The sequence below is a fragment of the Phyllostomus hastatus genome, unplaced genomic scaffold, assembly GCF_019186645.2.
Source record: "Phyllostomus hastatus isolate PE091 unplaced genomic scaffold, TTU_PhHast_1.1 phas_scaffold_585, whole genome shotgun sequence".
Taxonomy (NCBI): domain Eukaryota; kingdom Metazoa; phylum Chordata; class Mammalia; order Chiroptera; family Phyllostomidae; genus Phyllostomus; species Phyllostomus hastatus.
The window spans coordinates 28048365-28063133 of record NW_025334037.1 but is presented as its reverse complement, the minus strand read 5'-3'; the positions used below and the strand labels follow the sequence as shown (position 1 = coordinate 28063133).

General features: G+C 37.5%; 1 protein-coding gene across 20 annotated transcripts in view; it reads left to right on the top strand.

Annotated features, from left to right (window-relative positions):
* PHF21A (PHD finger protein 21A) overlaps positions 1-14769 on the top strand; it is a 164084-nt gene that overhangs the window by 19633 nt on the left and 129682 nt on the right. For 13 of the 20 annotated variants that reach the window (XM_045825299.1, XM_045825303.1, XM_045825296.1 and 10 more), the window contains one exon: positions 7257-7297. The gene's annotated coding sequence lies outside the window, so the exon portion shown is untranslated. Of the gene's footprint in view, positions 1-7256; positions 7298-8624; positions 8737-14769 lie in introns of all 20 variants that reach the window. The other 7 variants (XM_045825289.1, XM_045825284.1, XM_045825285.1 and 4 more) reach the window with 1 other exon arrangement.

Sequence of the window (14769 nt, the reverse complement as noted above, 5' to 3'; positions counted from 1 at the left end):
TGTAGCAGCTTCAATTTCTCATTGACATTTCAAAGTACAGATAATAAGCTAAATGTTCATTAAGGATAGCAGTGATGATAAAGAATCAATATGTTGGAATACATAGATTTTTTAAAAATGTGAATGTTAATGGAACCACTTTTAGTTTTCAGGCCTTAAGTCAGGGTTCTTTTTGTTTGTGTTGTGGAGCTAAATCTGTGTAGTCAGAGAGAAGATTCTAATTTTCTTTTGGTGATAGAAACGGCAAAAATTTTAAATTCTCTCCCTTTTTTTAAAATGGATTATTTCCAAAGCCTTTTAATGGAAATAAATGTTAATTCTCTTAGTCTTTGTGGATTTGGGATAAACCTTGGCTTTTTCCTCACTCCATCAGTAAGGCCTACTCTTAGTTCTCCAGGCCTACAGCAAAGCCTTGCGTTTCTTAAGCCCTTTCAAGTGAGAGAATATCATTGCCTTTGTGTTTGTGTTTGTCATTGGTGTGTGTGTGTGTGTGTGTGTGTGTGTGTGTGTGTGTGTGTGTCACTAATTTCTCTATAGCCTGAAAGGCACCTGCTCATTTTCCAGCCTGGTGAGTACAGCAGTGCTGTACTGAGAAGTGAGGCAGTATGGAACACAATAAGGTGCTATAATTTTTATTTTGTTAGTTTTGGTCGTCCTTGGTAGCTCGTGGTCATTATCCATTTGTCTGGAGTACTCGGTGATTATTCGTGGCTCTCAGGGCAGCAGGAGTTTCCTCTGTGTTTAAAAGCAGGGATTGTAGTGTACTTAGGACTCCATCAGGGGAGGGGTTTTTGTTTTGTTGTGTGTGTGTTTCTTTGGACAAGCTGCTGGCTGCAGTGGGTTCGCTGTGCTCTGATTTTAAAGATTTGGTGGTTTTAATCCTGTCGAGTGAGGTATTTTATCTCCAGCAGTTCACGAGTTTCTTCGGTGCATGTTAGTGCTGTTTTATAAAATTTCTTTAATGTGTTAGTCATTCTTTTAGTTTACTTTTTCTTGTATTTTTTACATCAGGTGTTTACCAGTGACCTTCCTTAGTGACTTTTATTTGAATTATCTTTGTGCTTTAGAGACATAGGAATTTGGGTCTATTATCCCATTTCTGAGAGAACAAGTCCCAGTAGTTGCAGTTAGTGCAGTAGGAAGGGTTTTCACAGGTGCAGTGCTGGGCATTGATCCTGCTCCTCGGTGCTTACGATTTACACCCAGAACTCCCATTAGTGTTAATAGGAGGCCCTGGCTGAAATCCCTGTACACCAAGATAGACCCAAACTTTTGTAATGCCTCATAGATACCTAAGTTGTTGTTTTGTTGATGACAAGAGTTTTGGTCCTGAGGTTAACTTATTAATAAGAGTTTGAGTTGTCTTGGGATATGGGGTCATTTATGAAGTCTGATCTGTAATTAAGTTTACATTATGATGAGTAGACTGAAAAAACATTTACAGCTTTGTGAGCTATGGATGTTTGTGTATAAGTATTTTTGTGCTTCATACATGATGAAAGCAAGATTTCTTTGTTTTCTAATACGCCTCAAGTGCAAAATAAATGATTTTATAAGGTTTTGTGCATATTGTAAGAGGACTTAGTTAAAATAGTTATTTTTTACATTAGTCATAAGCCTTCCCACAATTACTCTGGCCTCTAAGTCTTTTGTCAGCTAATGTTGCTCTCATTTTTCCAGCATGTAGACGCTAATAATGTGCACTGTCTTAGAGCTTGGGCATTGCCATCGCTGGTCAAGTATTAGATAATCACTGTTTACTGTGCTTATCTGTGAATTGTGGATTTTTATTACTTTCATTTATTTACTCACAGTCTGATGGAAAGATTTCTAGGTTGAGAGCAGTAAACTGGGTTTTAGGCTGGGCCTTGCCTCTTTGTAGCTTTTGGGTAGTATCTGGGCTTCTTGGGTGGTTCTTCCCCTGTGAAATGATGGTACGGATCTGGTACCCTGGGTTGTCCATTCCAGGGCCTTCTTTCCTGGGCACTGCAGGAAATAGAGGACTGTAAGCCTGTGGTTCTTCATCCTAACTACCTGTTAGAGTCTTCTGGGGGAACTTTAAAACAAATACAGATATTTGGGCTTCAAATCAGACATAATAAAATTCAGAATTTTAAGGATAGGACTGTGAATCTTTTTTTTTTTTTTTCAGTTTTAGCTTTATCCTGATCTAGATTTGAGAACTACTTGTACAAGGCGTTATTTTTACCCGTGTGTGTGCGTGCGTGCATGCGTAGTTTAATTAGGGAGATAAGATATATAAGTTACAGTGTGAAGAGTACATGGTTAAATTCTAAGATGAAGGAGAAAAATGATAACTATTCTGAGAATTCAAAGAAAGGGAGAACTGGGAGGTGAGGTGACTAGGGAAGGTCTTCATTAGTCAGTGAGTCCTTATTGGACCCAGATGACTGGGTGAGATTGGATGGGCTGAGAGAAGGTAGAAGGGTTTTCTTGGTATAGGAAAGAGAATTCTCAAAGTCAAAGTTTGGGGAGGGAAACAATTCTGATGAAAGTGTTAGTCCTTATTTTAGTATTCTAATCTTGCAGCTGCTCTAGATTTTCTAAACATTTTAAGGGAGTGAGCCATGAAGTTATTTGATGGAAGAGAATGTTCCAGCCAGAGGGAAAAGCAAGTAGAAGACCCCTGAGAAGGAGACTTGTTTAGAGTTCTTGAAGTAACAAAGAGAGGCCGGAGTGGCTGGAGCAGATTGCGCATTGGGGAGAGGGAAGGAGGTGAGGTCTGAGTAACAGGGGCCCACATTGCTTAGAGCCTGCAGGCCATTGTAAAGGACTTCAGCTTTTTCTCTGAGTATGATGGGGAGGCACTGCAGGATTTTGATCCAAGGAGTAACCAGATCTGTCTTGGATTTTGAAAAGGTCACCCCAACTGCTGAGAGAATAAACTGTAGTGGGACAAAGATGGAAGAGGGGAGGCCGCTTAGGAGGCTGTTGTAATCATCTAGGTGAAAGATGATGATTTCTTGGACCACCAAGGAGGTGGTAGTAGTGTTCAGAGTCTGTGTGTTTTGAAGATAGAAGCAAGATAGGTATTGAATTGAATGTAGGGTGTGGGAAAAGAGGATTCAATGATGAATTTAAGGTTTTGGCCTGAAGGGATAGAGTCATCATCTGTTGAGATGCGGATGATTCTGAGGGGGAGGTTGAGGGATAAGTAGCCAAGACTTTAGTTTTGACAGCAGTTGAATGGGCAGTTGGGTGTATGAGTTTGGAATTCAAGGAGAAGGTCTGGGCTGGAGATAAAAATTCGGGAGTCACCAGTGTATATAGATCCTTTTATAGCCATGAGACTGGGTGAGATTACCTAATGGGAAGAGTTCTGAGAACTGAGCCTTGGCAACATTTTGAGGTTTTGAGAGATGAGAAGGAAACAGCAAAAGAAACCCACAAGAGTGGCCAGAGAGATTAGGAGGAAAATCAAGAGTGGGTGGTGTCTTGGGAGTCAAGGAAGAGGGGGTTTGAAGAAGGAATTTATCAACTGGGTCAAATAATACTGATTGAACAAGAAGTGAGGGCTGAGACTTTACTATTGGAGTTAGCAACTGGGAGGTCTTAGGTGATCTTAACAAGAATGAAAGGAGGCAAAGCCCTATCTGAGTAGGTTCAGTAGGGAGTGAGAGGACAGAACTAGGAGATGGCAGTGAGCGTGATTAATGTTTAAGGGAGTTTTGCTGTAAATGGGAGCATAGACCTGGGACAATAACTAGAGAAGGATACGGAATGAAGGGGGGCTTTTTTTTTTTAAAGATAGAAGAAACAAAATGACCTAGTAATGAGGAAAAATTGATGCTTCTTGAGAGTAAGGGGGGAAGTGCCAAGGGGAGAAGAGGGTAAGGTTAAGAGAGGTGGGGGCAAGAGGGATGATTGTAATTGGGGCCTAAAGGACTACATTGCATTAGGCAGGATTCTGCTTTTTCTTCTGAGCACTTATTTGCATTTAAATGTATTTCATACTTACTATACTTTCTGTTTAGAAGTTAGGAAGTATTTATAAAAAGCAGTAAAACTTACTGTATATAAAATAGTGTATCAGCTTGGTATAGTAGAAAAAGAAGAGATTGAATCTTCTGTGTAAGGTGACATTTTAAAGTGTCTTCGAATGACAATTATCTGTGCTATTCTAGTCCCTTATCAAAATTTATGATTGAGCATACACTATAAACTTAATCGTTTGAAATTTGTAGTGGGATGAGTTTTAGTCTGATTCAAAACATGATCTACTGTTGAACATTTTATTTTCTTTGCAAAATTTGTTTGTTTAATATATATTATTCATGTAACAGAGGTTTTAGATATTACGTTAAAGGTAATTAAGAAGTAGTTATTAATCACCTTTGATTTATTGGTGATATTTTAAATTTTACAATTAGATCATAAATCTGAATGATTCATTTCTTTACCATTTCTAAGTCAAGCATATATCTTTGAGGATCTGAAGAGGTGAACAACCTTAAATTTGCAAAAAATCAGGTGAAGTTATGTTAACAAGATAATATCTCTAAAGCAAAAATAGTTTCATTCACTCCAATGTATATATTTTGAATGTATTTTTCAAGAACATATCTATATTTAAAAACTTAAGCAAATATTACAATTTTGAACTACTTTAGCTAAAAGTGTGAGTTGTATGTGGGAAACAAAGTAAGTGGACTTTCAGTCAGCTGAACATGAAAAAAGCAGTTTTGCACTTCAGACTTGGGTAGTGCTAAAAGTAAAATATTACATATAAATCTTTTTTGCTGCAAATTTATTCTTACTAAATTATAGAAATAAAATACTTGCTTTTCCTTTTTTTTAAATCGATTTCCAAATAGTAGTCAATTAATAATCATTCTTCAGAAGAAACACACTGGTAGTTCCGATGCAGAGTTTAAGAAATCACTCATCTGAAAAAATAGTTTACTCTTTTGGGGTACCTGAACCTCTTTCTGAATGTTATTAAACCTCAGATCCTTTTGCCAGATTTTCCGTACATACAGAATTTAGCATATAGTGTTATCGAGTTGCCAGATGCCTCCGAAGCCCATTCCCAGGGATCCCTCAGGCATAAAGGATCTCAGGCTTTAAAACTTGCCCTAGATAGCTTACTTATATGATTTTTCTTTAAACATCGTATGCAGACTTTTCCAAAAATATTTGGCCAGTATTTACTGTAGTTTGTTTCTTAGAAGAGTAACTGCTACAGCTGGTTAAGAGGAAGTGAAGTCTAGTGGAAAGACAGCCAGCTCAGTCAGAAAAATCTCAGGGTCTGTAAGCTTTGCTCCAGCTTTACCACCAGCTAGCTGTGTGACTTTCGGGGAAGTCACCGAACTTTTCAAGCTTTGATTTCCTGGGTGATTCTGCAGTCCCTGCAAGCAGTTTCACAATATCGTGGTAACATTCTTTACCAATTCAGGATTGACTCTGCTACTGCTTTTTGGAGAAATGTCCTGGAGATAAGGTGTTCATCCTTTGTGCCTTTTTACCGAATATGACTTTTAAAAGGAGTTATGTCACTATACTTTTTCAAATGCCATATAAATGAAAGTTAAAATCTCAACCCTATCTGATCACCTCGAGCATAAATATGTTTTATATATTCTGGGTATAAACCATTATATGTGTTGCAGTATCATCCACAGTTCTGTGACTTGCTTTTTCATTCTCAATGTTTTTTGGATGAAAAGTTCTTAATTTTAATTTAGTTCAAATTCTTTTCTTTTCATTATGTTTTAAATGGTGATATTTAACTTCTTAACTGTTTTTGTCCAAAGTCATTCACTTGAAAAATAATGTTTGGAAGATTGATGCATAAGAAATTATCCCCAGAATGAAAAAGCTAACAAGAGAACAGACCTGCAACAGAGAGTTAAGGGTCCACTCAGTGAATTCATTCATTTAACAGATATTTACTGAGCATTTGCTATGTGCATGGTGCTGGTTTGAGTGCTACAGAGTCCTGTAGGTACCCATAATGTTAAGAATCCACTTTTTAAAACTGAGATGATATTGACATATAACATTGTATTAGTTTTAGATACACAAATAATTATTTGATATATGTGAGTATTGTGAAGTGATTACTCAAGTAAGTTTAGTTAATATCCATCACCATACATAGTTACAAATTTTTTGTTTCCTTGCGAGAATCCACTTTTTAATAACCATATTATTCTACCGATTTTTGTATGATTTTTCTTTTGGTTAGTAGTCATTCCAGTCTTGGTGATTGGAATTGCCATTTATATGGACTGGAGAACTTTAAAAAGTATTGCTACTAAAGGAAAGACACGATAAAACAGCAACTTGAAAGTTTTTTGGAAAGTAATGTTAACTGCATGAATTGGGGTTATTTTACTATGTTTGGTATGACTGTACAGGATTAAACAAAAATTTATAACCTGGATGACATAAAGATTTTTCAAAATATCCCTTGAAGAAATGAGAACACTGTTGGAGTAACATCAGTCAACAAACGTACTGTATTTAAAGTATAAGGAAGATACGTATAGGTTTAGAGGAAGAGGCAGCGTTGATTGGTTGCCTCTCACACGCCCCCAACCTGGCTCCTGGCCTGCAACACAAGCCTGTGCTTTGACTCAGAATTGAACCAGCGACCTTTCAGTTTGTAGATCAGTGCCTACCCAACCCACTAAGCCACACCAGTCAGTGTGGGAAAGTCACTTTTGTGTTACATGGTTTACAATCTAAAATGGTGAGACTTTGAGAATGTGAATGAAAAGTTTAATTAAAATTATGACCATACGTATAAAATGCTGTGAACTTTAAAAGCCTTATATAAGACAAATCCATTTCAAGATTAATTGAAAAAAGGGTTTTTAAGTAGACCAAACTAAGGACCCATGATGTTAACTCAATTTGTTAATATCAAGTAACAAACAAGGAAGGTCATTGTTTGGGATGAGAGTATATTTGTATGTTGTTTAGATGAGGTGCATTTCATTTCTGTGTGTTTCTTAGGAAAGGAAAATCATCAAAACTCCTTGTCTTAAAAAAAACTATGGAAAAGTAAAAAAACTGGAAAACCAGAGATTTAACATGTGAATTCATTCCTTGCTCTAAAAACTACCTATCTCTTTCTTTCTTTCTTTTGAGTTTTAGCACTTTGGAGATTTTTTTGTGTTTTGTTGTTTTCTTCTTAAGATCAGATAGAAATCTTTCAGTCTTCAGCTTTTGATGACACGTCATAAATCTGTGTTTGTAGTCTAATTCCATTTCCCCTCTTTCTCTTGTAGGGAACAAGAGTGCTGAAGGAGGGCCAGTTTCCCCAAAATCGGTGAGTACTTTTACCAGGCAGGCATAATGTGCCTGATGCTAGTTGTTCAGTGAATTTTTGCAAAAAAGCTCTCTGCCCAGATATGAGGCTTTGCTGTTTGCACCAAGTGAGAGTGAATTTTTGTCTAATTTCACATAGCTATATCTCAAATGCATTTGTGTTTCTAATAATACTGCTAGGCTTGCATGTTCCTGCATTCGATAACCTGTTAAAATGTAAAGGTCCCCTTTGCCAAAAATGTCCTTAATGCAGTGGATAGAGCTGAAAATTCAGAAGTCAGGAAATTCAAAAGTTAAGGTTCCCGTTGTGTTTTGTATTACTTAATATGCTATTAAATTTGATGGCCTTAGTATATGTGCAAAATGGCTAGGTTAATGTAACTGTGGGAACCTTGACTTTGAAATTTGGGACTTGTAAGCATTTATATTCTTAAATTTAATGTTGGATTGGCTTAATGTCTGATACTACATTTTTAGTGTGTGTTGTTTTGTATAATTCTTAAAGAGGAAAAAATAGAAAGAAATGTAGCAGTGTGGGGCATATAGGCAAACATTTTTTCTCTAATATCTACTTTAAAATCTACTTTAACAGCTTATAAATCATCACACTTAATCATTTCTTTGAATGTCTAATTCAAGATCACAGATTGCACAGGGCAGTCTAGTAACAAAGGATCAAACAAATATTTAACCTTATGTGGAGAGCATGTATAATGATAAAAAATTAAATTCCAGCAAGATAGCTGGTACAGCATAGTCCCCTAATGCAAAACTATTCTTTTTGTTTTTTAGTTTTTTAATTCTCTCTCTTAAATAGTAATGAACTTAATGTGTGGAGTAGATACTTGGTTAAGGCTTCTATTTGAAAACTTGAGGTGTCTTTCTTATCTTATAGTGATTGGGCTTTGAACATGAAAGAGAGGCATTTGAACCAGTTAACTTTGCATTTACTACCTTTTTATTCTATTTGCCTTTCTCTCATGGAACTTTTTTAAATAAATGATCAAGACCCAGCAGCCCTTTACTCTAAAATGTGATTGAATCATTGCATCTTAGAGAAGGGACTTTAAGGGCCTTCTCTTCCAGCCTTTTATCTGATGTAAAAGGCATTTTTTTCCCTATATCCCTAACAGATTGTTATTTGGGTACATATTGACTACTACATTTTAAAAAATGTAGCGCATTATTTTCAATAATGTATTTTGAGGAAATCTAGGTCCACAGAAATGAATCAATATTACTGAGGTTGGGCGGGGGTGGGAAAAATGTCTGTGGTCAAATAATTTGGGAAATGCTGCATTAAAGTTAAACAGGTTTCTTTACTGCAGGACTTCTCAGAACCTTTAATATGCTAATGTGCATTGTGAGTCTCCAAGAGGGGGATATGATATGCAGCATTCTTGAATACTTCTAATGACAGGGAGCCCACTACCTCATAAGGTAACCCATTCCTTTTTTGTACAGCTCTAATCCTTAGCTCTTCCTTAAATTGATCTGAAATCTATCTCCCATAACTTCTGCTTCTACTAAATACTTACTGGTTATGCCAAGACCACCATACCCTCTGTGTTAACTTTTGTGTAGTAAATATGCATATGATCCTGGCCACGCTTGTCTGGACTTTTTTTTTTTTTTTATGATTAAATAGTGTTCTGGTAAACGGGGGAACTAGTTCTAAAATCTTGGCCTCATTTTCACTATGCTCTTATACACTACTCTCCAGCCTCTTTCATTTTGAGTTTCTGTGCGATTTTTAATTCAGCTCAACATTCTGATTATCAAGTATAGTTGAGATGATTTTGGTAAACACGCTTGATTTCTATAAAGAAAGGTGGGCAATAGAAGGATGTATGTGTTCAGTTTAGGCCTGGGCCCAGGAAGCTGAGGTAGAAACCGGGGGTTAGAATGAGCAGTGGTTGGAGGGAGGGGTGAAGACACTGCAGGCAGACCTGTGAGGGGAGGACGCTGCGGGGGCCTGGCCTGGCCTGGCCCGAAACCCCCATCCTTTTCTTGGAACCGTATGACCTGTGAAGGTATTCCTTATTTTTTTTTTAAATAAGGATTCCCCCTGAAATAAAACAGAAATGATATATATTTTATATTCAAATACATTCAGACATTCAGATATCATAAATCTGGGGGTGTAGAAATTTAATGGAATGGTTAGGAAACATCATTTGCACTGGCTGCAGTGATTCTGTCAGCAGTTAATAATACCAGGGTTTGAGCACGGTCGCCTTGCCACATGTGAATGTGAGTCTCTCGAGCAGGAGTGCCCAGCTTGTGGCCCCGGGGGCGTATTTTGTTGACATGGAGGAGTGTCACTGAAGAGCCCCCGCCACAAAAGTAAAAAAAAAGACATTATATTTTCTGTCATTTTTTTATTGATTCATGTTAGTTTTCAGTAAGTGTTACTAAAAGAATTTTATTATTTTTAGCATCCATGATAATTTTTAGCACTGTTAGTTAAAAGTTAAAGATACTGTTTTATCTCTTAGCATGTTACATACATGCTATTTTGCACAAATTGAAACCTCATATTTTAGTATTAGGCAGGTGACAAGTAAGGATACATGGATCTGTCAAGATTTTCTACTTTCTTATATTAAAAGTATTAACTGTACCTACTCAAACACTATGCTGAGAATATGGGTCAAAGGTGGAGCCTTACACCAATTAACTGCAGCACAGCGGACACAGAGCTGGCCGTTTGAGGGCTTCAGTCTGGGGGCACAATGTGTTACGAACCTACTGTTAAAGAAACTCGGTTAACGGGTTGAGTTTTGATTTGGAAAAAGGTTTATAGCAGTTCAGAAACAGAGCAGTGTTTCTTAGCAGTAAATTCAGAGTTATAGCATTACTAAGTTATTAGAATCATGATGAAAGACCTAGAGGTCACATATCTCCAAGCAGAACTACACCCAGAAAAAAAGTTAGAAACTCCTTCTTAGAGAATTTCGAAGTAGGAAAGCCCGTGGTCCCCTCAGCAGTATACTGTGTGGGGACGTAAAGTTTGTGTGTATGAATACAAGCATTATGTTAGGAGTAACGTAGAACTTTATAGTTGACAAAGGGCTTTTCATACGGTATTTACCTTACTTAAACCTCATAACAGTTTTATGAAGTAGGTGATACTGTTCCCATTTTCCTGATTTATAAGCAAACATACAAATTTTAAAAACTCTGAGGCTGAGAGTGGTAACACAGTGAGTAAGTGGAGTCAGGTTTTTTGATTTGGGGGACAGAAGTTCTTCCCAGAGCTCAGTGCTGCCTGCCTTAATGGGATTTGATTATTGTTTTCGCTTGGTTGCTTGGAGTTTTTATTTGTTTATGTTTTGGTTTTTTGTTGTTAGAAGGTGAGAGGCCATTAGCTGTCCCAGTGGTTTGACATGTATAGTTTTGAAATAACAGACATTGGTATTTTGTCCATCCTTTCTGATGGTAGTATTTAGGGCTGTTGGGTGGTGAACAGGCATTGTCCCTCAGTACAGTGTGTCTATTACTGTTTTGTGTATCTGTTTATATTTACTATACAACAACTGATTTATTTATAACTTATTAGAGTTGGTCAGAATTTGATAAATAACTTTTTTTTACAGATTTAGCAAATCATGCCTTCTTTATGATGCTATGAACTACACCCAAATGGTCTTCATGTGATGGCTTCAGGAGTTGTCTGAGCCCCCCAAATATTTTTAAAAAGGATTCAACATGTTCTTGCTTTGGTTTTAGATGCTATAAATGTGTGTATATAATGTGTTCCTTTAGGGAGAGACCAGTCTTATAAAATTGCTATCCAGTAAGAGACCTTTATGAAAAATTATATCAAATGAATCTTCTAATCCTCCATAAGTTTTTGTATAACAATTTACTACCGTTTTTAACCCGTCTTTTAAATGTTTTATTTTGAAATAAAAGGAGTAACTGGCATTTGGAGTTCTTGCCAAATTAAATCTGTGTCTTTGTGTGTCTCTAATAAGTAGACAACGATCTGATGAAGGAAGTAAAAGCCGTCAGCTCCTTGTTAACTTGAGTTGCAGGCTTTTTATCCTGCCAGGCACGCTTGGACTTTTAGAGCCTCCGGGTTAAACCTTGGTTTTACTTCTTCTTTTCCCGACCATTTCGTTTCATCAGCATAACATTTTCTGATGCTTTATCTAGCAACCTTCAATTAATTTTTTGTTATTTAAAAATACTTGTTTTCTATGGAAATTTTTGAAACATCGATACCGTGGAAAGAAGAAAGTAAAAAACCCTTAGTGTTACCCCTGAGAGATAACCAGTGGCAAGGTATGGAAGTGCCACCTGACCCACACTAAGGCAGCTCGTGGTGTTACTATTTTTATAACTCTTTGTCAGTGTGAGGGACAAAACTTATCTTAAAATTTACATTTCTATGGCTATGTTTTTCATTTATGTTTGCTGGTGATTTTTATTTCTTCAGTGAATTGCTTTTTTGTAGTTTTGAAACTTGTGAGCACTCTCTTTGTTGTTTATAGTCTAAGTTCTCCATGTTTTTAACCTGCTGTTTGTTTCCATAGTTGATACGAGTTGAGTTGAGCTATGACGTTAATATGTTACGACCAGTAAAATAAAATATGGCCTTTCTGGTGTTGAAAATACCCCTTTAACTTCAAGGTGATTCTTAATTTGACAAATACTGAAACAAATAATTTTTGGACACATTTACTGCTAAATTAAAACTAATTCAGGTACTGTTTTCAGAAAGAACTCTAGTGCATAAGTCAAGAATTGTAGTAGAAAGATGATTTTAGTATTTAAAATTAAAGTGACTATAGTTTTAACCTGTGAGTTTGTAAGTAACGTAATCGTACATGACAACAAAAACCTTGGTCTAAATTAGTAACTTAATGAGTCTCATGTTTATTTATTATACTTCCAAAGATTTTCTAAGGTAATAAGTAGCTGAAAAACCCAGGTTTGTTTATTAAAATATGTCTTCTTTGCCAGTTATATCCCCTAAACATACTATCTCCATGACATTTTTTGGTTGATAATATTGTACAATAATCCTTTCCTAGCCTCCACAAATGTGAATTTGAAGAAATTTTACATTTTAGAAAATTTTTTTTAGGGTAGAATATTTTGATACTATGAAACAGTATACAAACACTAGGGGAAAGATTGCCAGTAGTGATGTTTTAGGGCTAGTGAGGTTAATTAAGGAAATATAATGAAAACTAATACTGACCAGTCAAGATGGAGGTGTAGATAGACACGCTTCACCTCCTTGTGCAACCACGAAAAAGGAACTACAACTGAATCTCAAAACAAGTAATACCCAAACTGTCAGAAAATTGAACTGTGTGAAAGTCCAACAGTGAAGGATTTAAAGAAGCCACATTTGTCCAGACAGGAGAGGTGGAGGAGAGGTGGAGGAGAGGAGACACGGCGTGGCGCCGAGAGGCAGCAGCGGTGGTGGGGCAGGAACAGGCTGTCCCGCGTTCATGTGTGCTGGATCAAAACCAGGAGGGACATTGTGAAAGCAAGTGATCCCAGCCCCAGACTACACAGCCCAGGGTTCCAGCACTGGAAAAATAAATTCCCACAGCTTCTGGCTATAAAAACTAGTGGGGATTGGGGTGATGGAAGAAACTGCCAGATTTTCAGGGAACTTCACTTAAAAGGCCCTACAAGGTCTTAAAACATATACAAACCCACTGACCCTAGGATTCAGCACCAGGGCAACAGCTGGAAGGACGCCATTCACATATGGGGACTGGGTAAAGTGACTGGAAACAGGGTGAGTGCTGGGCAAATCCCCAGAAGTCAAGCAGTGGCACAATCCCCTCTCTAAGCCTCAGTTCCCTCACACACAGCCACAAGCAGTGAAGCAGGTTTCCTCCCCTGACAATTACCTAAGACACCACTCCACACCATTTACAGGTGCCTTTACAGGGAGTCGAAGCAGCTGCACCTAGTATGCAGAAACAAACACAGGAAGGCTGCCAAATTGAGGAGACAAAGAAATATGACCCAAATGAAAGAACAGAACAAACCCCCAGAAAAAGAACTAAACCAAACAGAGGTAACCAGCCTGTCAGATGCAGAGTTCAAAACACTGGTGATCAGGATACTCAAAGAACTTACTGAGTACAGCAGCAACATAAAGGAAGAAAGGAGGGTTACGCTAAGTGAAATAAAGAGAAATCTGCCCTGGCTGGTGTGACTCAGTGGATTGAGTTCCAGCCTGCCAACCAAAGGGTCACTAATTCAATTCCCAGTCTAGGACACATGCCTGGGTTGTGGGCCAGGTCCCCAGTGTGGGGCACATGAAAGGGAAGCATACATTGATGTTCCCCTCTCTTACTCCTCCTTCCCCCTTTAAAAGGAAATAAATAAAATCTAAAAAAAAAAGCATTAAAAAGAAGAAGAAGAAGAAGAAGAAAAATCTACAGGGAAACAACAGTGAAGGAGGAAGGAAGCCAGGATGCAAATCAATGATTTGGAACATAAGGAAGAAATAAACATTCAACCACAATGGCAAGAAGAAACAAGAATTTTAAAAAATGAACATAGTATAAGAAGCCTCTGGGACATCTCCAAATGTGCCAACATCCACATCATAGGGCTGCCAGAAGGGAAAGAGGAAGAACAAGAAATTGAAAACTTACTTGATAAAATAATGACTGAAAACTTCCCTAATTTGGCAAAGAAAGTAGACATACAAGTCCAGGAAGCACAGTGTGTCCCAATTAAGTTGGACTCAAAGAGGACCACACCAAGACACCATAATTAAAATGCCAAAGGTAAAAGATAAGAGAGAATTTTAAAAGCAGCAAGAGAAAAGCAGAGAGTTACTTACTATAAAGGAGTTCCCAAAGACTGTCCCAAAGACTGCTGATTTCTCAAACCTTACAGGTAAGAAGGGACTGGCAAGAAGTATTCAAAGTGATGAAAAGCAAGGACCTACATCCAAGATTACTGTATCCAGCAGAGCTATCATTTATTACGCAAGAGCAGATAAAGTGCTTCCCAGACAAGGTAAAGCTAAAGGAATTCATCATCACCAAGCCCTTATTATATGAAATGTTAAAGGGACTTATTTAAGGAAAAAAAAAGATAAAAACTATGAACATTAAACAGGCAACAAATTCATAGCTATCAACAACTGAATCTAAAAAAAAGAAAAGAAACGAAAATGAGCACACAGGACTTCTGGCCAAGATGTAGGTGTGGGTAGACACACTTTGCCTCCTCCCACAACCAAAAGAAAGACGACAACAAATTCAAAAACAAAAACCAACCAGAACTGCCAGAAAATCGAACTGTATGGAAGTCTGACAACCAAAGAGTAAAAGATGAAACATTCATTGAGACTGGTAGGAGGGGCAAAGACGGGCAGCCAGGGTAGAGAGGACTTGTGGCAAGGCAGTCCCACATTTGTGTCCAGATGAACTGGGTGGAACAACTGCGGAGCAAGACAGATCTTGCAACCTAGGGTCCCAGCAC